Genomic DNA, 27,324 nt, shown 5'->3' on the forward strand with positions numbered 1-27,324 from the left:
TTTTATTAAAGATTTATTTATTTATTATGTATACAACTTTCTGCCTCCATGTATACCCACACACCAGAGGAGGGCACCAGATCTCATTACAGATGGTTTGGAGCCACCATGTGGTTGCTGGGGGTTGAACTCAGGACTTCTGGAAGAGCAGACAGTACTCTTAACCACTGAGCCATCTCTTCAGCCCTTGGACTGAACTTCTTAAATTGTAAGTAAGCTACCCCAATTAAATATTTTATTGATGAAAGTTGCTGTAGTCACAGTGTCTCTTCACAGCAATAAAAACTATAACTAAGACAATCTTCTTCAGTAGTCTAATTGCTTTAGACAGGGCATCAGGTACTATATTGGATAGATACAGAGTTAGTGAACAACCTTGTTTTGTTCCTGATTTTAGTGGAATTGCTTTGAATTTCTCTCCATCTAATTTAATTTTGGCTTTAGGCTTCTCTAAATTGCCTTTATGATGTTTATGTATGTCCCTTGTATCCGTAAGCTCTCCAGAAATTTGAATGGGGTGTTAGTTTTTGTCAAAGAACTTTTCTGCATCTAATGAGATGATTATGTGGGTTTTGTCTTTCATTTTATTTATATGGTGGATTTTATTTACTTATTTTCATAATCGAACCTTCTCTGCATCTCTGGGATGAAGCCTAACTTGATCACGGTGATCTTTCTTATGTGTTCTTAGACTTGGTTTACAGTATTTTATTGAGAATTTTTATATCTATGTTCATAAGGGAAATTGGTCTGTAATTCTCTTTCTTTGTTGAATCTTTGTGTGGATTGGGTTTCAGGGTGACTGTGTCCTCATTAAATCAACTGGGAAATTTTCCTTTTCTATTTTGTGGAATAAATTGAGGAGTATTAGTATTAGCTCTTCTTTGCAAATCTGGTAGGGTTATGTGCTAAAACCATCTGGCCCTAGGCTATTTTTGGTTGGAAAACTTTTAATGATTGCTTCTAATTCATATCTATTCAAATTATTTATCTGGTGTCATTTAAACTTGGTAAGTAGACCTATCAAAAAAATTATCCATCCTTTTTACATTTTCTAGTTTGGTGGAGTGCAAGTTTTTAAATTATATCTCTGGGTTTTCTCTTGGTCTGTCGTTATGTCCCCCTTTTTGTTTCTGATTTTGTTAATTTTGATACTCTTTCTTTTTTTAATCAAAGAAAATGTTAAATCTTTTTTCTGTTTTTTATTGATTTTTATTGAGCTCTACATTTTTCTCTGCTCCCCTCCCTGCCTCTCCCCTTCCCTTCAGCCCTCTCCCAACATCCCCATGCTCCCAATTTACTCGTGACATCTTGTCTTTTTCTACTTCCCATGTACATTAGATCTATGCATGCCTCTCTTAGTGGCCTTGTTGTCTAGGTTCTCTGGGATTGTGAATTGTAGGCTAGTTTTCTTTGCTTTATGTTTTAAAACCACTTATGAGTGAGTACATGTGATACTTGTCTTTCTGGGTCTGGGTTACCTCACTCAAAATGATGTTTTCTAGCTCCATCCATTTGCCTGCGAATTTCAAGATGTCATTATTTTTTTTTTTCTGCTGTGTAGTACTCCATTGTGTAAATGTACCACATTTTCCTTACCCATGCTTCGGTAGAGGGCATTTAGGTTATTTCCAGTTTCTGGCTATGACAAACAAAGCTGCTATGAACATAGTTGAGCATATGTCCTTGTGGCACGATTGAGCATCCTTTGGATATATACCCAAAAGTGGTATTGCTGGGTCTTGAGGAAGGTTGTTTCCTAATTTTCTAAGAAATTGCCACACTGACATCCAAAAGGGTTGTACCAGCTTGCTTTCCCACCAGCAATGCAGAAGTGTTCCCTTTACCCAACAACCTTTCCAGCATAAGTTGTCATCTGTGTTTTTGATCTTGGCCATTCTTACAGGTGTAAGATGGAATCTCAGAGTTGTTTTGATTTGCATTTCTCTAATGGCTAATGATATTGAACATTTCCTTAAGTGTCTTTCAGCCATTTTAGATTCCTCATTGAGAGTTCTCTGTTTAGGTTTGTACTCCTTTTTTTTTTTTTATTGGATTATTTGTTCTTTTGAAGATCAATTTTTTGAGCTTTGTTTATTTTGGAGATCAGACCTCTGTCTGTTGTGGGCTTAGTGATGATCTTTTCCCATTCACTAGGCTGCCTTTTGTCTTATTAACAGTGTCCTTTGCTTTACAGAAGCTTTTCAGTTTCAGGAGTTCCCATTTATTGTTTCTCTTAGTGTCTGTGCTGCTGGGGTTATAATTAGGAAGTGGTTCCCTGTGCCAATGCGTTCGAGTGTATATTCCACTTTTTCTTCTATGAGGTTCAGTATGGCTGGCTTTATGTAGAGGTCTTTTATCCATTTGATATTCTTTTTTTGCCCTTTAGTTAGTTTAGATAAGGTTTTGTATATCTTGTTGATTTTCTCAAAGAACCAACTCTTTGTTTCATCGATTCTTTGTATTGTTCTTGTTTATTGATTTCAACCCTGCTTTGATTATTACCTGCCATGTATTCCTCTTTGATGTGTTTGCTTCTTTTTGTTCTAGAACTTTCAGGTGTGTTAAGTTGCTAATATGCGATTTGTCCAATTTCTTTATGTAGACACTTAGTGCTGTGAATTTTTCTCCCAGCAGCACTTTCATTGTGTCCCATAAGTTTGGGTATGTTATGAGTTCATTTTCATTGAATTCTATGAAGTCTTTAATTTCTTTCTTTATTATTGCCTTGACCCGGTAGTAGTCATTCAGTAGAAAGTAGTTCAGTTTCAATGAATTTATAGACTCTCTGTTGTTGTTGAAATTCAACTTCAATTCATGGTGGTCTGATGAGATTCAGGGGGATATTTCAGTATTTTTGTATCTGTTGAGACTTGCTTTGTGACCAAATATGTGGTCAATTTTGGAGAAACTTCCATGTGGAGATTAGAAGCAGTATATTCTTTTGTGTTTGTGTGAAATGTTCTGTAGATGTCTGTTAGCTCCAGTATTTCTGTTTAGTTTTTTTCCTTTTTTAAACTTTCTTTTTATTTATTTCTTGTGCATCTCAATCTCATTCATGTCCCTATCCCTTCATATCCACCCCCTTCCCTTGCAATCCCCTCCCAATACAATAGAATTTAAGAAAAAAAAGAAAAGGAAAAATCTCATTTTGTAAGCTGTAACCCTTTTGTCCATATATCTTTGATGTGTTCATTACAAACACTCATTGATGTAGTTCAAGGTCTCTGATTTCTGCTATTCTATTGACGCTGAACACTCAGTAGGGCTCCTCTTGAATATTCTGTTGTTGCTCTGTGTCATGGGTCTGTAGGACTGGCCCCTTCACATGCTCCAGAAGGTCGTAGATGGGCTGGATGTTCCGGTGGGCCAACTCATAATGCTGGTTTTGGACCTAGGTAGTTGCAGGATTGGTCAGCCTACCAACTCTCCCTCATCTTCACCACCATGCTAAGCTGTGTAACATGAGGGCCGGCAACTTGTTGGGGTTTCTATCCTGTCCAGTTCCCGCAGCCAGCAAGTCATAAAGAATCACACAGAGAGTCTGCATTAGATATAAACTTTTTCCAGCGGGGCTGGTCACATCTTGCTTCTTCGGTGGTCTGGGCAGGACTCAGGAGAGTCCTTCTTCCTTCTTCCCAGAATACTCCTGTTTTCATTGCCCCACCTCTACTTTCTGTCTGGTTGTCTTACCTATATTCCTTGCCTGGCTACTGGCCAATCAGCATTTATTTAAAACATGATTGACAGAATAGACAATTCTCCCACACCAAAGCGCTTCAGCATTGGCCTGACTAGTTCACCCCTTGCAGCAGATGAATAAGGGGCAGGGCCAGTTCGTTTGCTTTTATGCTTTCAGGGTTGACCAGCTCTCATGAGTGCTACAGCTGTTAAGGGGGAGGGACAGCTCTCCCACTATGACCCGAGCAAACTTTCCAACCCATCACAGGTGGTGAGGAGTAGGGGGTAGGACATCTCTCCCCCCCATACCACCATATGGTAGATGAGGGGTGGGGTCAGATTGCCCACATTCATGTTCTAGGGGCCAATTTGCCCATAGCCCTGTCAATTGGGTCAGCTGCACTGTACTGCCCAGATGAGGTGTAGGGCCTGCTGTCTAGTATTGCTGCGGGTAAAGGGGGGTGGGGTCACCCCCCTTGCCTGCTGGTGGTAGTAGAGGCAAAGGAGAAGGGCATTTTTTCCCTCGTTCCAGCCACAACAGCAGAGATGAGGTAGATGGTACCAGCTATGCCCCTCTCATGCCCTCACCCCTGACTCACCCATGTCTACAGGGTCAACTCTGCTGTACTTCCCAGTCTAGGTGTAGGGCCATTTATCCCGAGTGCTGCAGATGGTGAGGCCTTGGGTCAGGTCCCCTACCTGCCGCAGGTGTCTAGGGGTGAGGAAAAGAGGGCATTTTCCCCTCACCAAATATGAGAGGGGCACAGCCTGTTCTCCCATTCTCATGCCCTCCCAGCCAGTTTGCTTTTGCCCTTGTGAATAGGGTCAGCTCTGTTTGTTTCCCTGGTGGGGTGTAGGACCCTCTCTCCTAAATCCTTCAGCACGTGTGGGGCAGGAACCAGTTCTCCCTAGTGTTGCAGCCAGTGAGGGACATGGCCAATTCTGTACAGCCATTTCCTCTTGGCCTTTGGTGGTATTAGGAGCCGTGGACATCAACACAGACTGAGGTTGCATTAGAGACATGAACCCAGACATGGGCCCTGGCAGCAGTGCAGAGACCTCACCATCCACCCATCTCAGCCTGCTCCTCACCCCTTTCACCTCTTCAGATATGCCTCTGTCCATACGACATGAGCCATTTTGTCTGTGTCTGTCTGTCTGTCTCTCTGTTTTTCTCTTTCTCTCCTATACCACACTCTATATTTGTGACACCATGTGGTCCTGTGTTTCCTTCTCGGAGCCTGGGGTAAACTGCCCCAAGCCTTCCTTTGGATCTCCTTATAGGCTCAGTTTGTCATGGTGTTTGTCAGGACCATGCTTCTTCATCATAAAGAGATCATAATAGTGCCCAACTCCCTGCTGTCTCTGTGGGGTGGGCTCCTGGTCGGTGAGGAGGTGTTGCTGGACTTATTTTGCAGCCTGGGGCTGTATTCGGTTGAGTCCTGCCACCTCAGCCACATGGTGTGGAGCATAGGTGGTCTAGGTTTTTTTGTATTTTGTTTTTGCCTCAATAACTTCTCCGTTGGTGAGAGTAGGGTATTGAAGTCTCCCACTATCAATATGTGATGGTCAAGGTGTGATTTAAGTGTTAGTAATGTTTCTTTTACTGTCCCCCGTTATTACCATTTAAAGTTTTAGTATTGTTTAGACTGTCATTTCCAGGAGAGATGCTTAAAGGAAGTTAAGACACTTGGTTTAATAATTGATTCCCCATAAGAATCACAGACGAATAAAAACCCCAGGCCCAAGAAACTTCTTTTCTTTTTTTCTGTTACTTTTCTTTTTTAATTCATTTTTATTGAGCTCTGCATTTTTCTCTGCTCCCCCTCCCTGCCTCTCCCCTTCCTCTTTCCACCCTCTCCCAACATCCCCATGCTCCCAATTTACTCGTGACATCTTGTCTTTTCCTACTCCCCATGTACATTAGATCTATGTAAGTCTCTCTTAGTGTCTGCATTGTTGTCTAGGTTCTCTGGGATTGTGGTTTGTAGGCTGGTTTTCTTTGCTTTATGTTTAAAAACCACCTATGAGTGAGTACATGTGATACTTGTCTTTCTGGGTCTGGGTTACCTCACTCAAAATGATGTTTTCTAGCTCCATCCATTTGCCTGCGAATTTCAAGATGTCGTTATTTTTTTTTTCTGCTGTGTAGTACTCCATTGTGTAAATGTACCACATTTTCCTTACCCATGCTTCGGTAGAGGGCATTTAGGTTGTTTCCAGTTTCTGGCTATGACAAACAAAGCTGCTATGAACATAGTTGAGCATATGTCCTTGTGGCACGATTGAGCATCCTTTGGATATATACCCAAAAGTGGTATTGCTGGGTCTTGAGGAAGGTTGTTTCCTAATTTTCTGAGAAATCACCACACTGACATCCAAAGGGGCTATACCAGCTTGCTTTCATTCCCACCAGCAATGCAGAAGTGTTACCTTTTCCCAACAACCTCTCCAAGCATAAGTGTTTTTAATCTTGGCTATTCTTACAGGTGTAAGATGGTATCTCAGAGTTGTTTTGATTTGCATTTCTCTGAAGACTAATGATGTTGAACATTTCCTTAAGTGTCTTTCAGCCATTTTAGATTCTTCTGTTGAGAGTTCTCTGTTTAGGTCTGTACTCAGTTTTTTTTTTTTATTGGATTATTTATTCTTTTGTTGACCAATTTTTTGAGCTTTGTTTATTTTGGAGATCAGACCTCTGTCTGATATGAGGTTAGTAATGATCTTTTCCCATTCTGTAGGCTGTCGTTTTGTCTTGTTGACCGTGTCCTTTGCTTTTCAGTTTCAGGAGGTCCTGTTTATTAATTGTTTGTCTCTGTCTCTGTGCTGCTGGGGTTATATTTAGGAAGTGGTTTCCTGTGCCAATGCGTTCGAGTGTACTTCCCACTTTCTCTTCTATGAGGTTCAATGTGGCTGGCTTTATGTTGAGGTCTTTGATCCATTTGGACTTGAGTTCTGTGCATGTTGATAGATATGGATCTATTTTCATTCTTCTACATGTTGATATCCAGTTATACCAGCACCATTTGTTAAATATGCTTTCTTTTTTCCATTTGATGGTTTTTGCTTCTTTGTCAAACATCAGGTGTTTGAAGATGTGTGGATTGATATCCAGGTCTTCTATTAGGTTCCATTGGTCCTCCTGTCTGTTCTTATGCCAATACTAAGCTGTTTTCAGTACTGTAGCTCTGTAGCGGAGTTTGAAGTCAGGGATTGTGATGCCTCCAGAAGTTCTTTTATTGTACAGGACTGTTTTGACTTTTCTGGATTTTTTTGTATTTCCATATGAAGTTGAATACCGTTCTTTCAAGGTCTGTGAAGAATTTTGCTGGGATTTTGATAGGTATTGCGTTGAATATGTGAAACTTCTTTTCAAATGGTTAGTCAGGATAGTCCAAATGACTCCCCAAATAATTCAGATTATTGATGTAGCCCCTTGGTGGCATCTCATGGGTTGAGCGTGGGCCGCTGTTGCTGTAGACACCACAAATTTAGGGCACAAGACCTGCATAATTCAAACTGGATCTGATCTGGAAGCCAGGTTCCTGTAGTCTAGCATCTATGGTACCTGAAAATATTATGTGAGCTGTCAAGGGACAGAAGCAGTTGGACAGCTCTACCCAGCTGCAACATCTGTGGAAAATGATAGTGAGCACCATAGCAAGCTATGCCTAAAGGTTCAAGAAGTGTCACTCACATGTCCGAGCAAGTAACATCTGTCTAATTGGACTTAAAGCCCACTTGGCATAAGGGAAATCATGCCAGGTACTGAAGAATCTATGCAGCTTTCTGGGTCTAGTGTGCTCTTGAACCTTAGCAGCCTTTCCTGGTAATTTTGTAGATTTTGTTCTCAACAATTTTATGAGCTAAACCCTTAAAATAGATTTCCTAGACTCGGCTTTTCTTTACGGCTTGTTGCCTGAAGTCATTAATTTCAATTGTCTTACTTTCAAGCTCGGGGTCCTCCTGTTTATAATTCAAGCACTTGACCCACTAAGCTATGCCTGGTCCTTTGCTACTGTTTTAACAAGTTTCTTGTTAAAGTCTATGGGCTTTCCAAGGCTTTGCAGATTTGGTCTTTGTTGGGGAAGAGTCCTTGAGGACTAAAGGGTAGTCTAAAGGCAACCCCGGGATGGGGTGACTAGTGAGATCAGGTTTGTCAATGTCGTTTTCTGAGTGCACAGCTTGCCTCATCGTGCCAGTGACTTTCATGAATTCCCACATGCATATGGCAGCTGTTACAGATCCTGACATCCTGGACAATCTTCCTTCAGCCTCTTTGTTTTACAGAGCCTGTTGTATGCGTCCTCTTCAAGACATCTTGTCCCATCTTGTCCTCTAGTTTGTTTCCTTGCAGCTCTGAGCAGTGGTGGATGCCTCCTTCCTAGTTCCAAGTTCAGTAAAGACAAATGCCTTGAATCAACCATTTAGCTATTTTTTTTTTCTTACACAGGACAGAACAGCTGTACACGTAACATGAGAATTATGTTCTACATCTTCCTGTTTAAGGGCAAAACAAGCAATCACTTCACTGGAAAGGATGTGAGCAGGGGTGGGTGAAACACAACAACCTATCGCTTTGAAGATGGCTTTTCTATTGCCTTGGTTGATGCCAAATCTTAGACTCTTTTTCCAAACTCTGGCCATGTTGTTTTAAGGAGCCTCTGCTTTTGTTTTATTTGATTTGTTTTGGTTTTGCTTTGCTTTCCTTGCTTTTCCCTCAGAGAGAGCGGAGCTTAGCACTTCCTCCTCCACAACTTCCCTGCTGCTGGTACTCCTCTGGCATGCATGATCAAGGTTAGTTTCACTTAGGACTCAGCTTCCCTTAGTGATTTGACTCTTGGCTTTGCCTTCTGAGCCCTTATGCATGGTGAGTCTTTACATTCTGCCTACCTTGCTGTCATCCTTGGCTGGCAGAGAAGCAAAGGGCCTTTGATAAAATTCCTTGGAGTACCTGCCTTTACAGAGGAGGAACATTTAAAAATGTATCTCTCTCTGTCTCTATCTCCTTCTCCTCCTCACATCCCGAGTGCATGCAACCTCCTCTCCCCCAGATCCACTCCTCTCCGTTTCCCTTAAGAAAAGAGCAGGCCTCCTAGAGCTATCAGTGGCTCAGCCAGGCTACCAAGGCTGGGCTCACTACTGAAAATGTTCTTGCTGTTAATGGAGTATAAGGTAGAGAAACTGATAGTGTCAGCCAATGAAGTGGTCAGCCCGCAGTGCGTTATAAACAAGCTCATATACATCTTTACCTTTCATACAATGTTTTCTCCATTTCTATAACTTAAAAGCTTTTTGCTAAAGATCCATGGCATAAGATACAACTCGCTTCATGGGGGCTTTCGTGTTTATGGGCAAATCAACTGAAAAAGAAAAGAAGCAAAGGCAAGACAGAAAGGCAGAACTAAGTAAAGGAAGGAAGCAAGGAAAGAAAGAAAGGAATGAAGTAAAGAATGAATTAAAAAAAGGAAGAGAGCAAAAAAAGGAAGAGAGCTATTACATTAGTTTCCTGAAGATGGCAGCAGTGTGCTGTGAAATCAGACTCTGCCAGCCTTTCTTTCCTTCCAGTTGGAGGAAAATGTTTCCAAGCAGGGTGGGTATGAACCGCTTACAACTCCTTCCTGGCTTGATTGTGATCTTTAACATAACTATTTATCGGTGTGATGGGTGGAAATCTGCCTCGCAGCATTGTTTTCATTTGCATTTCTTTGATAGTCAGGAGAGGGACAGATTTCTGTATTTCGAAGCACTTCTCTTTCTTCTCAGAACGATTTTCATATCCTTTATCTTATATTTATACCAGGATTTAATTTTGTGGTTTTTACTTTTTCTCGTTATAAAAATAATATGCATACACTGTTGAGATTCAAATAAACTTAGAAATTTTACATGCTCCCATTTATAGTTCCAGAGACAATGGCTTCAACATTTAGATTCGTTTTTACTACCATCTGTGTAGTTACTTGTCTTGACCACATTTTACATAATTTTGCTCTATATCCTGTTTTTTTTCATGTAACTGTGTGCTGATATTTACTGTACCTGCATATATTTTGAAAATATCTTTAGTTTATGATTTAAAGAGTATTTCATTAGCACTGTAAAATACTTGATAAATACCAGAAGATATAATTTGGACAACCCAGAAATAACTGTTTTTAAGCTTTTGATGTATAATGTATATATATATTGTACATGCGTTTCTGTCTGATTGGATTTGTAAACACATGAATGTGGAACTAGAGGTCAGCCTCAGGAGCCATCCACTTGGTTGAGACAAGATCTCAAATTCTGTGGAGCTCACTCAGTAGGCCAGCCTTTAGCCCTGCTGGCCAAAGCTCGTGCCATAAAGCTGAGTAGAGTAGCATTCATTTGTACTCGCCAAATTAAGGAGGCGGAAACGGGCAGATCTCTAAGGCTAGCCTACACACATGTGCACATGCACACACACACATGAACACACACATGCACACACACACATGCACACACATACACACACACAACGTTTGACTGTGCTAGCGCTCCTCATACCTAAATCTGAAGAGCAAAACCTCATAAAAGCATTTTACAGTTTCATTTACAAAAGGAAATTTTCTAAGAGAAGTATAGATTTTTGCTTAATATTTAAACTGTTTTATCTTGAAGCCATTGAGCAGTGGAACTTAGAAAATCAGAGAATTACAGAAGACATTAATCACAACTTTCCCTCTCCCCAAGTGTGTGCCCATTCCTTGGTGTGTACTGTCCTTTTCCAAGTAAGTAACCTCCACTTCTTTTTTTTTTTTTTTTACCATTTTTATTGAGCTCTACATTTTTCTCTGCTCCCCTCCCCTCTCCCCTCCCCTCTTCAGTCCTCCCCCAAGGTCCCCATCCTCCCAATTTACTCAGGAGATCTTATCTTTTTATACTTTCTACTTCCCAGGTAGATTAGATCTATGTAAGTCTCTCTTAGTGTCCCCATTGTTGTCTAAATTCTCTGGGATTGTGGTTTGTAGACTGGTTTAGTAACTTTCACTTCTAGTACTGCCTCTTTCCCTCACTCTTCTCTGCCTCCGACCCCTGCTTAAATCTGAAGTATGTGCTATCCTTTGTCTTAGAATAATAAACTCACTCACCTTGCTTCATACATACTCTCTTGAAATTATTTTCTGTGATGTAGTGAAACATCCAGCTTTACTTGACTTCATGCCTCTCAGGAGCAGGTCGGGAGGATCCCAATGGCGGTGCTGATCTGTGTCTCACCACTGTGGCTGACAAGACCAGAGATTTTGAATTTTGTAAGTGAAATTCTCTTCCAAGTATTAACATGCTTCAGATAAAGATAAACTTCTAAGGCTATATGTGGTGCCCCCCACACAGAACTTTACCACTAAAGCAGGGATGGAAGCAATCACGTCAGCTATCTCCACCAGGGAGCTTCCTCATGCCAGTAATAAAAACAACCGCAAACACTCCCTGAATTCTTGCCCTGTGTCACACATTAAAGTTATCTCTTATAAATTAACTCATTTAAGGTTCATAACAACTCTTTGAAGAAGTATGGCTATGATTACCAACCCTTTATAGATGGAGACGTGGAGACATAGCTGGAACAGATTCAGGGAACCAAACTGTCTAAATACAAATGGGAGCACTGAGAAATCCTTGTGTTCATCAATATTTTAGAGATTATTTTAATCAAGGTAGAGGCTGCTTTCTGCTTGGAGGTGGAACAATATATAGGAAGCCTGTACATTTATGGAGAAGGGAAGGCTAGAGGTAAAGGTACAGAAGTTGAAAGTAATTATAAAAGAAAGTAGGGAAGTCCAAGATACACTTTTCTTTTCCAGCATGACTTTACTAAAATATTATCAAATTACACATTTTATGTGGGAGGATTGTGTGGTAGATAAATCTCACTGAAGCTATTAAAATCAAACAGAAAGGAAACGCCAAGCAAACACATCCAAGACGAAAATTTAAACAGGGCTGTGGACTAGTAAAGAAGAAAATTAAACAGGGAAGCAATTGTGAGAGCAACAGCTGCACCCGGAAACCAACTGTCAGGAAAAATAACCTCAGGCTTCGCAGAGGGACTTTAGGACTTGGAGAGAGTTGCAGAAGCCTAGGCAGCTGCTTTAATTGGCAACCCCCACTCCTGCACTCACTCCTCAGAAGTTATACTTTATAATTAGAAGAGGAAGGCACAGTATTTGATGGTGCCGTCTGGCATAAAGTAAGTGCTAAGTAAATGTCACCCATTATTGTCATTTCCAGTCAGATTATTAAAACAGGGTTTTTTACTCAATCTTCTATATCAAGTCTCTCTCCTGTCAGTCCATCTTGCCAGCGGCTTGATATAGCTGACCTCCCAGGGCTCCTTGCTGCAGCAGAAAGTGCACGGGCTGGCCTACTACCTGGACAAACCCTGCCTGGACAGCTAAAATCTGCCAAAATGCTGGGGGACAAGGCCTTGCACAGTTCAGGAGGTTTACATACACTTGAGTTGCCTGGCAACAAATAGCATTTTTAATGAAAGAAAGGTCTGACGATGTTGAATTTTACCTGAACTTTATGGTTCTGGACCACAGGGCCAATCGGTAAGTCTTTCCAGGTCCTGGAGACGATAGAGTACTTGCTAGCAGGTGCAAGGTCCTGGGTTCAATGCCCAGAATGGCAAAAAAGCAAAGCAACACAACTAACCAAATGAAAGCGTGAAAATCCTCCCATACCTTTTGTTTTCTAGGAGCCTTCTTACTGCAAATAACTAACTCTCCCTGTGTTATTTGTGTATGACAACCATATTTATCCATAATGAAGCCAGGCACGTTTGCTGCTTTCTAAATTATTACCCGAATTGTTTGTACTCTCTGACCCCTGGCAAACTGGTACAGTGTACTTGTTATCTGAACTTGATAAAATAAAGTAAGCTTCTCTCCTTTCCCCAGCATCTTTAATTCTGGCCCACCATCAGCCTGAAGCCGCACACTTCCTTATTGACTCATTTATTTTTTCCAGGGGAAAAACATTTCATAATCAGTTGCCATGCCTTCTCATCCCTGTTCCCTACTCCCAGTTCTATGTAACTTTATTCATTTCTCCCTCTATTAAAAAAGAGCGAGTAGATAAGTTTAATGGGCAAGATGTAACTTCAGCAGCACTCAAGAGGTAGAGGCAGGGATCACTGAGTTCAGGGTTCTTCTGGTCTACATAGTAAGCTCTAAGCTAGTTAGGGTTACATACATAGTGAACCCTGTGTCAAAAAAAAAAAAACTACAACTACAAATGAATAAATAAATTTAAATAAATACTGAATTGGAATGTATTTTTCCATCTGACCTTTTAAACACTGATTTCGTGATCAGAGGTCATCACCACCTTTTTTTTGCGCTTTATTCTAGGTTTTTTATTTTGTGTGTGGTACATATCAGTGTATGTATTTATGTGTTTTATACTTTTTATACGTATGTATGTGTTCACATGTGTGTGTGTGTGTGTGTGTGTGTGTGTACGTGCAGGTATACTGGCATGTGTGTGGAAGCCAGAGGTCAATGTCCAATCTGTTATCCTCATTCACTCTCCATGTTATTTTTTAAGACAAGGACTCACATTAAACCTGGAGTTCTTAGATTCAGCTAGAGTGACTGGCCAGCAAGCCAAAGGATCTGTGTATCCTGTTCCCCAGCAGTGAGATGACAGGTGTGGGTGCTGGCTAGTTTTATGTCATTTTCACACAAGCCATAGTCATATGAGAAAAAGAACCTCCATTGAGTAAATGCCTCCATAAGATCCAACTGTAAGGCATTTTCTTAATCAGTAATTGATGGAGGAGGGCCCAGCCCATGGTGGGTGGCGCTATCCCTGAGCGGGTAGTCCTGGGTTTTATAAGAAAACAGGCTGAGCAAGCTAAGGACAGCAAGCCAGTAAGCAGCACCCCTCTCCATGGGCTCTGCATCAGCTCCTGCTTCCAGGATCCTGCCCAGCTTTCCTGCCCTGACTTCCCTCAGTGACCAACTGTAAGCTAGAACTGTAAATGAAACAAACCCCTTTCTCCCCAAGTTGCTTTTGTCAGGGTGTTTCATCACAGCAATAGAAACCCTAACTAAGATGCCAGGCTTTTCACATGAGCACCAAGGATCTGAACTCAGGTCCTTATACTTGCATGACAAACACTTTATTGGTTGTGCCATTTCCCCATCCCCTATACCCATACTGTTTATTTGGTAGATTTAATAAACTTTATGGGGGCAATATATTTTAATGTACAGTTCATTCTTTATGGTTTCTTATCATATTTTCTACAGTACCTAATTTTCCCTAATTTTTTACTTGAGTGTGTGTAGAAGAGAGCTATTTCATTAGCTGGGGATGTGTCATGGGCAGAGGAAAACCTCTTGTCTCCCTGTTTCCATGGTTTTTCAACATGGTGATAGTTTAATAACTGTATCTAGCTGGTTCCAGTGGAAGGCTAAAAAAAACCAATGGAAAGCTGGACGATGGTGGCACACAACTTTAATCCTAGCACTTGCGAACCCAGGGCAGGAATATTTCTGTGTTTAAGGCCAGCCTGATCTACAGAGTGAGTTCCATGACAACCAGGGCTACACCAAAAAAAAAACCTGTCTTAAAACACCAAAAGAACAAAAACAAAACAAAGAGCGAATGTTAAAAGTTAAAACAGCAGCCGAAATGTAAGATGTCCTCTTCCTTACAGATGGCTTCAAAATAGCACAGGACTGCAGCCACATAGAATACTTTAATGCATCATTTACGTGGCTTTCTTTGACAAGTGCTGTCAGAAGAGCTCCTAGGATTTGCGTTCTAGAATAAACAGATTTAAATTGGGGGATATGTGCCTCTGTCACATTAGCATGTCATGGTCACAGCAGTGTCACAGTGCACATACATGTCCACAGACCTGACTTCGAATCCGGGGAATTGTTCTGGGGAAGACATATTCTGGGGTTTAGTTTTTCAGAACTGAGAATGGGGTAAAGGAAGAAGTCTTCTGGTGACATGTGAGTGCCATCCTACCAGGTGGATAATTTTTTAACATAACTTTTTTATTGATTCTTGGGGAATTACATATCATACACCCTATTTACACTCAACTTTCAGTCCCCCTATATCCTCCCGTCACCCCCACAGTTCCCCCCCAAAGAATAATTTAAAAAACATCAAAACAAAGCAAGAAAAGAAATAAACAAAAACAAGAACAAAACAAAAAAAAAAACTTCACTTCTCTAGAGATCTTTCACACCTCTTCCTTCATCCTGGTGGCATTGGGAGCCTCGGTGTGTCACCTACTATACCCTTTTGTCCAATCAGCTTTACTAGTAAGTGTTCATTGCAATGAGTCATTAATGTGGTCCAAAGCTTCTGGTTGCTGGTACACCATCATCACTGGCTCCTCACTGAAAATCTGCTGGGATATCCTGTGGCTGCCTGAATCACAGATCCCGTAGACATCATTCCACAGGGCCAGTCTCTTCAGATCCTAGAGTTCCAGCAGGGCCTAGATGGGGTAGATGTTAGGATAGGCCAACTAAAAGCCTGGATGGTAGCTGAGCTGCTCAGTCCAGGCCACTAGGACTGTCTGCCTTAGGTGAGGGGGCAGAGCCAGCTCCCCTACATTGGTGCCATCAGGGTCAATTAGTTCTCCCTCACTTGTGGTGAAAGGTGGGACCAATTGTCCCAAGTGTCCGAGCCAGCTCTCCTGTGAAGGTTACCACCAGCTCTCTTACAGCAGTGTCCAGGGAGAGGCAGAGTGAAGGCCATGGCTGGCTCAGCATGAGCCTTTGATTTCATCACACATGGTTCCTATGGCCCCCTGAAGCGACACAGGCCACAGATACTCACACACCAGTTGCAGCTGAACCACAGACCCAGACATGGCCCTTGGCAGAGCTAGGACCCAGATGATGTCCTGGCTAGGGTGGAACTACTGGCCACTCAGATCAGGATGTCTGGTGGTGGCATGACCCCCGGACACCAACAAGGCCACAGGTTTCAGCCCCAACCTCAGACTTCCATGTGACCTTTGGCAGCAACATGGGCATTGGACTTCAACACAGACTGCCATCTGTGATGTCACCATTGCCGCGTGTGACAGTGCAGGCCACTGAGATCGGCATGACCCCAGACCTGTGGATCATTTTTATTGCTAGAGATGCCACTGCTATTTCCTTGGACAATCACTCCCATCTCAGCTCCCAGGCTTTCTTAGTGTGTTTAAGTCTTAGAATTAGACTTTGTAACGCTAGAGAGGGAGAGTCCTATTTGTGCCTGTGCCCACAGGGGAAGCCCCGAATCACCTTTCCAGGATTTAGAAAATCTGAACTAAATAGTCTTCAAAATATCCTTAACACTTGGAAATGGAGAGGGATCTAGAAACCCTTTAACACTATTTTTGGTGTCCACACAGTTTCCAGCTGTTATTCCTAGAATCTACTAAATGCCTGAGGTTCTTCTATCACCTCCCCAATGCTCTGCTGTCCAACCTGTGAGCAGCTGAGGACTGTCCCGCGTGGAATAGTCCTGTGGAAGGTCATGTGAAAAGGTGAGTGAGTCTCAAGGGATCAGACCTCTCTACTCATTAAGTCTGTAAGAATTCAAGGTCTGTTCCTCTTAATAAGCTTTAAGGTTATTTCTGTACTGGTGTCTTTTCTTAGATTTTTTTTCCCAAGGAACATGACAGGTCAGACAGCCCAGTTTCACTGCTGTGCTTATTATTGTTTTCCCCTCTGCCTCCTCCCTTGGTTAATCCTGTCTGTAAACAGCCTCTAAGATATACCCAGAGGTGCACTTTACTAACCTCCTTGAACTTTACCAGTCCAACTGACAAAATTAACTAACGCAGGAGGTTGATGCTTCCTTCCTCCTTGTGGGCACTTAGACCATAGTCTGTATTCTAATAACTTCAAGATATCTTAATGTATTGCTGACATTTTATATAAATCTCTATATAAAACTTTTACAAATATAAAGCTAAACCAAATCATATATTAATTTCTAATCATTTAAATTAAAACTAAATCATAATATTAAAGGTCTTTATAATATACTCTGGATATATTTATTGACTCGTTACTGTCTCTTCAACTATTATTTAAATTGTGAGTGTATTCAAGTTTAAATTCACTTAAAATGCATGATAATTTTTGTTATGGATGGACAGAGTTCTCTCTCAAATTCATAAGTTGAAGTCCTAACCCTGAGCACCTCAGAATATGATTGATTCATGCGGGTCTCACCCAGATGCAGTAGGAACATGGCCATCTGCACATGTGGAGAGAGCTCTTTGAAGAAACCAAAGTGACCAATATCTAAAGCCCAATATCTAGCCTCCATCTCTGAAAGCTATTACATTTTTCTTGCTGATTCACCTAGCATGGTGTTTTGTTATGACCAACCAGTGACCTGGGACACCTTTAAAATTTGCTTGTCATACTTGCATAGGAGCATGACCAATTTTCTCTGTTGTTTGATTTTTATCGTGTGAGCTGTCAAAGTACACAAATATCCTATTTTTTATTTGAAGCTATGCCCTTCATATACAATACCATAAATTACCTTTAGGTCGCATTTCCCTCTTGTTACTGGACCATGGAAGATGAAAGAAGTGTTGAGATTGAGAGAAGTCTTTTCCTGCCCTTCTTTTCCCAACCATTCAAGCAAACAATGCAGATTGTTTATTTCTACTCACTGAAAAACACTTCCTGGATGTGAGGACAGAAGGGGCTGCTCATGAAAGTACTGGCTTCGGTCTCTACAATGTCTTTCAAGTCTCTCTGCATCCTGAGGTCATTTTCCCTCTTGGTAGTGCTGCTCTTTTAGTAATTGCTTCTGTCTTTGACCTTTTCCTCTAAATTTGGAGTTAGACTCCTCCAAACCTCCCCTTCAGGGCTATAGTTTTTTTTTCCTGTTTATCCAGTACACATGAAAATGTTATAAAATAACTCTCAAATAGAATGTGAAAGGAATGAGATTTTTAGTTAGAAAAGTAGAACATCAGTTAGTGATAAATCAAGAGGCTTTTAGCCTCAGGTCTCTAATTATTTTTCTGGGTTCCATCGTGTGTGTGTGTGTGTGTGTGTGTGTGCTGGCAGAGAAATTTAGGCTCTGTTTCTGGAATCCCTATCTACAATATCTTATCTGCATTAAGAAGAAATTATATAAAATATATGAACACGGAAGAAACTATTTAGTTTTTGCCAAAAACTAGTCAGAGTCTTTCTTGGTGAGTCTCAGCCTTTCTCACAGGACTGCTACGATTTACAGAATGGATGAAACAAAAGCTAGAAACATGCCCGTGTAGCTGTGGGACCTTTATTTGACCTAGGAAACAGGTCTTTTTCCCAGATCCAGGAGCCAAATGTTCTAGGGGTGGACCACTCAGAAGGTTTTTAAAAGTCTTCATAGTAAGACTTAAGCTTTTGCTAGGTGATTGGTTGTTGTGGAATACTAGTTTCACTATGTAAACATGTGTTGCATTTGTTTATGCTGCATTTGTTTAACTATGAAAAGATGTGTTGCTGTTTTGCCTTATCAGCCTAAGGCACCTGAAAGGTCTAATAAAAAGCTGAGCAGCCAGTAGCTAGACAGAAGAAGGATAAGTGGCATGGGCAGGCAGAGAGAAAAGGGGAGCCAGCTAGCCAGCCAGGGGACAGCCAGCCAGGCATGGAGGAAGCTGGTAAACAGGACATACAGAATAAAAGGTAAAAAGATGAATACAATTAATAGAATGAGTAGATGATTAGAAACAGGTTAAGTTATAAGAGCTAGTGGTACAAACATAAGACGAAGCTGAGCATTCATAGCTAATAAGGTTCTCTGTCATGATTTGGGTGCTGGCAATCCAAGAAAGACAATAGCTTTTAAAAAGTGGGACAGATCCTACTCTCACTGTTTTCACTGGCTTTTGTGAACCTATTCCTCATATTGGGTTGTCTCACCCACCTTTAACATGAGGGGAGGAGCTTAGTCTTGCCTCAACTTGATATGCCATGTTTTGTTGATGACAATGGGAGGCCTGCTCCTTTCTGAACAGAAACAGGAGAAATAGATTTGGCGGAGGGAGGAGAGAGGAGAAACTGCAGTTGAAATGTAAGAATATGAATAAATTTAATAAAAAAAATGAGACTGGGTTGGATGTTATCAAGAAGCAGAGGCTGTTGTATGGTTGGGCATCTTGCCATATCATAAAGAGAGCTAACTAATATGGGGCCAAAGTTGTAATTGGTAAAGAGATGAAAATCATTAATTGAATTTTTTTAAGGAGAGAAGAGGTTTTAGTATTTCATATATTGCAAACTTCTTTCCTTGTATTTGCTTGTGGTTAGACAAACTTACAGAGTTGGTCTTGTTGTCCTCACATTGTGTTTCAAAAAGACCTTGTCTGTTGTTGATATTTTAAGAAATTCTTTATTTCCACCAGAGAATAACTCAACCTTGCTAGGAAAAGCATTAAGAAAGCGTTCAAGAAATGTCAGGCCAATTTTGATTGTTAGGGGCCGCTTTTTTTCTAACACATTTTAAGGCTAGAACAATAACAGAAAACAAACAATGCAATTTTAAAATAGGGCACGGAACTAAGCAGAGTTCTCAGAAAACGAAATGCCAATGACCGAGAAACATTTAAAAATGTTCAGCACCTTTAAAAACACACATAAATGTCCAACATTTTTAGAAACACTTTAACATGTTTGGGCATCAGGAAAAATGCAAATTACAACTACATTGGCATTTCATCTTCAGAAAGAATGGCTAAGATCCAACAAAATGACTATCAGTGTTGGAGTGGATATGAAAATAGGGAACACTCATTTACTTCTTGTGGGAGTATGAACTGATGGAGCCACCATGTAAATCAGTGTGGAGGTTACTCACAAGGCTAACAATAGGTCTACCACATAATCCGGCTATGCCCTTCTTGGGTATATACCCAAAGGACTTCATTACTCTAGAGATACCTGCTCATTCATCTTTATTGCTGCTCTATTCATAATAGTCAGGAAATGGTAACAGCCTATATATCCACCAACTGATGAATGGATACCAAAAATGTGATGCATTTACACAATAGAGAATTATTCAGCCATTAAGAAAAGCAAAATTATGAAATATTCAAGTAAATAGATGGAGTTGAAAACAATCATTCTGAGTGAGGTGACACACATAAGACAAACTTTGCATACTTTGTTATTTATGGATGTTACTTTTGAATCTTCAGATATGTATGTCTCATTTGCAATACCCATATAGAGAAAATTAAGAAGAGGCTCTGGACCTTTTCAGGGAGGTGAACTAGAACTCTGTGGCATAAAGGGCTAACAGGAAATAATGGAACAGGAAGGGTTAAATTGAGGTGGGATGTGAGGGCAGGGTAGATAAGGTAATATAGTGAGACTTTACAAAAAAGTCATGTGGAAAGTTCCTACTGCAGAGCCTTCCTAAAATATATGTATACATACGTATAAACAGAGTTAAAATGGAGTTACTCTATAATGGACCATGATGTCCCTACAGGCTTAAAAATAAAATTGTCAGTCCCAAGAATGAGTTACTTCTCTTTGGAATTGTAAGACCCATGAACAGTACAGGCTATTGCTGGTGCTATTTAGTTACCTTGCAGAACTTTATGGTAAGACCATGTTGCTGAAGACACCACATACCTACCTGAGTTGCCGAACATGGAAAAATCATGCTAGTACTGACCTGGGAGGTGCTATTCATGCTGCTGAAAGAGAAAAATATTTGTCAGTCTTACCCAGATGTGAGCCCGGTAAGCCACAATAACAACTGGCGAGTCATACTTACCCACTGACAATAGAGTGGCATGAGCGTCATGGAACCACTTTCTGATTGAATTTAAGTCCTGCTCTACAAGATGAAACTCATACCCAATGCCATTATTGGGCAAAGAGCTTGTGTCTAGGCAGATCCTAGACCCTAGGAGAGACATTTCTACTATTATTCTGCTAAATACTATGGACATAGTAGTAAACCAGCTATGAATGACTCATCATTAAATTTATAGATTAATACATCTCTCAACTCTTAGCAGAAAAGCTTCTGTTTACAATAAATGGTGTTTAAAAAAAGAGACCTACAAGTGGTCAAGGTGCAGAGAATAAGAGACTAGAATGTCCAACCCTAAACGGGACATCTATATTACACCCCTCTTCCCAAGGATTGGGGATCATTATGAAAGGTGGGGAGGAATAAATGTAAAGGCCTGAGGTAGTAGATAACTACACAGAAATAGTATCTCTTAGTAGATATTAGGGCAACTGCACATATGAACTCACAGTGGTTATGAGAGCATGCCCAAGACCCATGTAAGCTTAAGCTATATTAAATCCCAACAAGGAAAGGTGAGCTGAGTATGAAATCTCACTCTTACCAGAGGAGTAATTAACAATTCAAAGCAAATGGGATAAGGAACATTAGTTTACTCTTAGACTGTAAACTCTGGTAAGCTGACCACACCAGTGGTAAGTGGCACATCCAAGAATATATGGGTAACATAAATTCAACTTGATGGGTTAAAAATAAACAAAGAGTATACAAAGTTAGGTGTGCTGGCTAGTTTTATGTCAACTTGACACAAGCTTGGCTTATTTTGGAAGAGGAAGCCTCAGTTGAGAAAATTGTCTCACAAGATAGACTAGTGGGCAAGCCTGTGGTACAGTTTTCTTGATTGCTGTTCAATATGTGAGGGCCCACCTCACCCTGAGCAATGACATCCATGGGCTGGTTGGTGTAACAAAAACCAGGCTGAGCAAGCCAGCAAGCAGCACGCCTGCATGACTTCCTTTTTAGTTTCTGCCTTCAGGTTTCTGCCCTCCTTGGTTGAGTTCCTTCGCTGATTTCCTTCATCCCCACATCGTTTTTGATCACGGTGTTTTATCACAGCAACAGAAACCAAAGAGAGGTAACAAGATAACAGGGGCTGGATCTGGGAGGAACGGAAGATAGGGTAAATAGGATCAAAGCATGCTGTATGACATTCTCAAAGAACCAATAACAATTTTTCAAAAGAATATAGTGCAACAAATCAATCCAATGCTAGAATATTAAAAATAACTTTATATTTACTATATGTTGATCCTTGTTTATCCTCTTGCCTCATCCCAAGAGCTCACCTTCTCCTAAATTTTCCTATTGTCACCTTGTCTTTTGTTTTATAAATTTCATATACAAACATAAAATTTATATATTATCTTTTTTGGAGGGATGGTGTTTTGAGACAGGATTTCTCTGTAGCTTTGGAGCTTGTCCTGGAACTAGCTCTTGTAGACCAGGCTGGCCTTGAACTCACAGAGATGTGTCTGCCTCTGCCTCCTGAGTGCTGGGATTAAAGGCATGCGCCACAACCACCTGGCTATATGTTATAATCTTGCATGGTTTTGAATTTAGTTAGCAAAATAATGTTATATATGGATTTTTCTCAAACTTGGTTTTCTCACACAGCATTATCTTACTATGGTCAATCTGTGTTGTAATATATATGTCTAGTAGCTTCTTTTATACTGTTGTATTTTTGGAATGTACCAACATTGTGTTTAACAATTCTTGTGTTTTGGGTATTTTTCTTTGACTGTTGTTGTTTTTACAAATAGTGCTTATATGTACTTTCGAAAACATTGTTTTTTTTTTTTATATGTTCCAAACAGTTTTGGAGTGTATAGCTATAATAATTTCTAGTTCACGTTCAAATATGGGCAATGCCAGTTTTTTCTAGGGGCATTTAAATTTATAATCTCAGCAGCAATGTATAAGAGAGCCCAATGACCCACACATTCTGCCATACTTTGTCATATAATATTACTTTTCTTACATGTTTTTCATCATTTTTAACCATGATATTCTCTTCTTTAATTTCTAAGCAGAGATTCATTTCACATGTTATATTGGCCTTATGTTTTTCCTATTCTATAAAATACATGTTTGTTACTTTTCCCATTTATCTGTTGCATTATTTTTTTTAAATTCAAAATTTTTTAATTAATTAATTTATTTATTAAAGATTTCTGTCTCTTCCCCACCGCCTTCTCCCCTTTCCCTCCCCCCCCCCAAATCAAGTCCCCCTCCCTAGTCAGCCCAAAAAGCAATCAGGGTTCTCTGCCCTGTGGGAAGTCCAAGGACCACCCACCTCCATCCAGGTCTAGTAAGGTAAGCATCCACGAAACTGCCTAGGCTCCCACGAAACCAATAGGTCCAGTAGAATCAAAAACCCGTTGCCATTGTTCTTGAGGTCTCAGTAGTCCTCCTTGTCCGCTATGTTCAGCGAGACCAGTTTTGACCCAGGCTTTTTCAGACCCAGGCCAGCTGGCCTTGGTGAGTTCCCGATAGAACATCCCCATTGTCTCAGTGTATGGGTGCACCCCTCGCGGTCCTGAGTTCCTTGCTTGTGCTCTCTCTCCTTCTGCTCCTGATTTGGACCTTGAGATTTCAGTCCGATGCTCCATTGTGGGTCTCTGTCTCTGTCTCCTTTCATCGCCTGATGAAGTTTAATATTCAGGAGGATGCCTATATGATTTTCTTTGGGTTCTCCTTCTTATTTAGCTTCTCTAAGAACCCGAATTATAGGTTCAATGTCCTTTATTTATGGCTAGAAACCAAATATGAGTGAGAACATCCCATGTTCCTCTTTTTGGGTCTGGCTTACCTCACTCAGGATGGTGTTTTCTATTTCCATCCATTTGCCTGCAAACTTCAAGAAGTCCTTGTTTTTTACTGCTGAGTAGTACTCTAATATGTATATATTCCATACTTTCTTCATCCATTCTTCAATTGAAGGGCATCTAGGTTGTTTCCAGGTTCTGGCTATTACAAACAATGCTGCTATAAACATAGTAGAGCATATACTTTTGTTGTGTGATAAGGCCTCTCTTGGGTATATTCCCAAGAGTGGTATTGCTGGGTCCATGGGTAGGTTGATCCCAAATTTCCTGAGAAACCTCCACACTGCTTTCCAGAGTGGTTGCACAAGTTTGCATTCCCACCAGCAATGGATGAGTGTACCCCTTTCTACACAACCTCTCCAGCAAAGGCTATCATTGGTGTTTTTGATTTTCGCCAGTCTGACAGGTGTAAGATGGTATCTTAAAGTTGTCTTGATTTGCATTTCCCTGATCCCTAAGGAAGTTGAGCGTGACCTTAGGTGTCTTTTGGCCATTTGAACTTCTGTTGAGAGATCTCTGTTCAACTCAGTGCCCCATTTTATAATTGGGTTGATTAGCCTTTTACGGTCTAGTTTCTTGAGTTCTTTATATATTTTGGAGATCAGACCTTTGTCAGTTGTGGGGTTGGTGAAGATCTTCTCCCAGTCAGTGGGTTGCCTTTCTGTCTTAGCAACAGTGTCCTTTGCTTTACAGAAGCTTCTCAGTCTCAGGAGGTCCCATTTATTCAATGAGGCCCTTACTGTCTGTGCTGCTGGGGTTATAAGTAGGAAGTGGTCTCCTGTGCCCACGTGTTGTAGAGTACTTCCCACTTTCTCTTCAATCAGGTTCAGTGTGTTTGGACTGATATTGAGGTCTTCACCCACTTGGACTTGAGTTTTGTGCATGGTGATAGATATGGGTCTATTTTCATTCTTCTACAGATTGACATCCAGTTTTGCCAGCACAATTTGTTGAAGATGCTCTCTTTTTTCCATTGTATACTTTTAGCTCCTTTATCGAAAATCAGGTGTTCATATGTTTGTGGGTTAAAGTCAGGGTCTTCTATTCGATTCCATTGGTCGACTTCTCTGTTTTTATGCCAATACCAAGCTGTTTTCAATACTGTAGCTCTGTAATAGAGTTTGAAGTCAGGGATGGTAATGCCTCCAGACGCTCCTTTATTGTATAAGATTGTTTTGGCTATCCTGGGTTTTTTGTTTTTCCATATAAAGTTGATTATTGTCTTCTCCAGATCTGTGAAGAATTTTGATGGGATTTTGATGGGGATTGCATTGAATCTATAGATTGCTTTTGGTAGAATTGCCATTTTTACTATGTTGATCCTCCCAATCCAAGAGCAAGGGAGATCCTTCCATTTTCTGGTGTCCTCTTCAATTTCTTTCTTCAATGCCTTAAAGTTCTTGTCAAATAGATCTTTCACTTCCTTGGTCAGGGTTACCCCAAGATATTTTATGCTCTTTGTGGCTATCGTGAAAGGTGATGCTTCTGTGATTTCTCTCTCTGTTTCCTTATCCTTAGTGTATAGGAAGGCAACTGATTTTTTGGAGTTGATCTTGTATCCAGCCACGCTACTAAAGGTGTTTATCAGCTGTAGGAGTTCTTTGGTAGAATTTTTGGGGTCGCTTATGTATACTATCATGTCATCTGCAAATAACGAAATCTTAACTTCTTCCTTTCCAATACGAATCCCCTTGATCCCCTTATGTTGTCTTATTGCTATTGCTAGAACTTCAAGCACTATATTGAAGAGGTATGGAGAGAGTGGACATCCTTGTCTTGTTCCTGATTTTAGTGGGATGGCTTTGAGTTTTTCTCCATTTAATTTAATGTTAGCTGTCAGTTTGCTGTAGATAGCTTTTATTATATTTAGGTATGACCCTTGTATCCCTATTCTCTCCAAGACCTTTATCATAAAGGGGTGTTGAATTTTGTCGAATGCTTTTTCAGCATCTAATGAAGTGATCATATGGTTTTTTTCTTTCAGTCTATTTATATGGTGGATTACATTGATAGATTTGCGTATGTTGAACCAGCCCTGCATCTCTGGGATGAAGCCTACTTGATCATAATGGATAATTTTTCTGATGTGTTCTTGAAGTCGGTTTGCCAGTATTTTATTGAGAATTTTTGCGTCGATATTCATGAGTGAGATAGGCCTGTAATTCTCTTTCTTGGTTGGGTCTTTGTGTGGTTTTGGTATCAGGGTAACTGTAGCTTCATAAAAGGAATTTGGCAATGACTTTTCTGTTTCTATATTGTGAAATACGTTAAGGAGTATAGGTATTAGCTCTTCTTGGAAGTTCTGGTAGAATTCTGCGTTGAACCCATCTGGTCCTGGGCTTTTTTTGGAAGGGAGAATTTTGATAACAGTTTCTAGTTCTTCGCGACTAACAGGTCTATTTAGATCATTCACCTGGTCTTGGTTTAGCTTTGGTATATGGTACTTATCTAAAAAAATGTCCATTTCTTTTGCATTTTCCAGTTTTGTGGCATACAGGCTTTTATAGTAAGATCTAATGATTCTCTGGATTTCCTCTGTGTCTGTGGTTATGTCCCCTCTTTCATTTCTGATTTTATTTATTTGCGTGTTCTCTCTCTGTTGTTTAGTTAGTTTGGATAGGGGTTTGTCGATCTTGTTGATTTTCTCCAAGAACCAACTTTTTGTTTCATTGATTCTTTGGACTGTTTTCTGTGTTTCTATTTTGTTGATTTCTGCCCTCAGTTTGATGATTTCCAGTCTTCTACTCCTTCTGGGCACCTCTGCTTCTTTTTTTTTCTAAAGCTTTCAGGTGTGCCATTAAGTCCCCAATGTATGCTTTCTCAGTTTTCTTTAAGTGGGCACTTAGTGCTATGAACTTTCCTCTTAGCACTGCTTTCATCGTGTCCCATAGGTTTGAGTATGTTGTCTCTTTATTTTCATTAAATTCAAGGAAGACTTTAATTTCTTTTTTAATTTCTTCCTTGACCCAGGTGTGGTTCAGTAGTTGACTGTTCAGTTTCCATGAGTTTGTCGGCTTTCTGGGGGTAGCATAGTTGTTGCCATCTAATTTTAATTTGTGGTGGTCTGATAAGACACAGGTGGACACTGATATTCTTTTGTATCTGTGGAGGTTTCCTTTGTTTCCGAGTATATGGTCAATTTTTGAGAAGGTTCCATGAGCTGCAGAGAAGAAGGTATATTCTTTCCTATTTGGGTGGAGTGTTCTGTAGATGCCTGTTAAGTCCATTTGCTTTTGATCTGTAGTTTATATATTATTTATGGAAATACTTTATTGATTAGATATGGTAGATGTCTGCTTTCATTTTAAAGCTTGTCTTCATTTATTTTAAGTTTTTTAATAGAAGTTTTTATTTTATATTAACTTTACTTGTATTTTGTGGATAGAGCTTTTATGTGCTTTAGAGAAATATTTTGGTATACTAGGGTCTAAAAGATGTTGCTCATATTTTCACCTTAAAATTTAAAAGACTTTGTTTTATATCTAACTTCTTTATCTGGAATAGACTTTCATTCTAAAATTAGATACAACCATTTTTTTTCTATCTCCATTTACTAAATGGCCCCGTATTTCCCCTGTCTTCTTCAGTATTTTTTGTTTTATAGATCTAAAATTCCATCTGTGCATGTCTCTGCTCCAGGGATGTCTTCTGTGTTCCTTGATCAATTTTCTACTCTTCTGTTTTTATCTGTAGAATCTTTTCATACATTTCCCCTATTGGGGAAGGAGAAATTGTAGTTAGTCCAGTGTGGCCTCACAGTCATCCTGTCTCTGTCTCATATGTACTTGCATTACAGATACACGACATCATACTCAGCTTCCACAAACTTTTTAAATCAAGCATTTTATTACACAAAGTTTCAACCATATATAAAGGCAAAGAAAATGTAACACTCATCCTTATACTTGTTACAGACTTGTTTTCAATAATTAGATATTGGTGAATGTCATTTTGTCTATAGTTCCACCCAACTCCT

General features: G+C 40.2%; 1 pseudogene; it reads left to right on the plus strand.

Annotated features, from left to right (window-relative positions):
• Positions 1-27,324, plus strand: part of LOC126495241 (protein arginine N-methyltransferase 1-like) — a 77,474-nt pseudogene that overhangs the window by 35,881 nt on the left and 14,269 nt on the right.

This window comes from Alexandromys fortis, unplaced genomic scaffold, assembly GCF_014885135.2.
Source record: "Alexandromys fortis isolate MF-2015 unplaced genomic scaffold, M_Fortis_MF-2015_v1.1 scaffold_456, whole genome shotgun sequence".
In the NCBI taxonomy this organism is placed as follows: domain Eukaryota; kingdom Metazoa; phylum Chordata; class Mammalia; order Rodentia; family Cricetidae; genus Alexandromys; species Alexandromys fortis.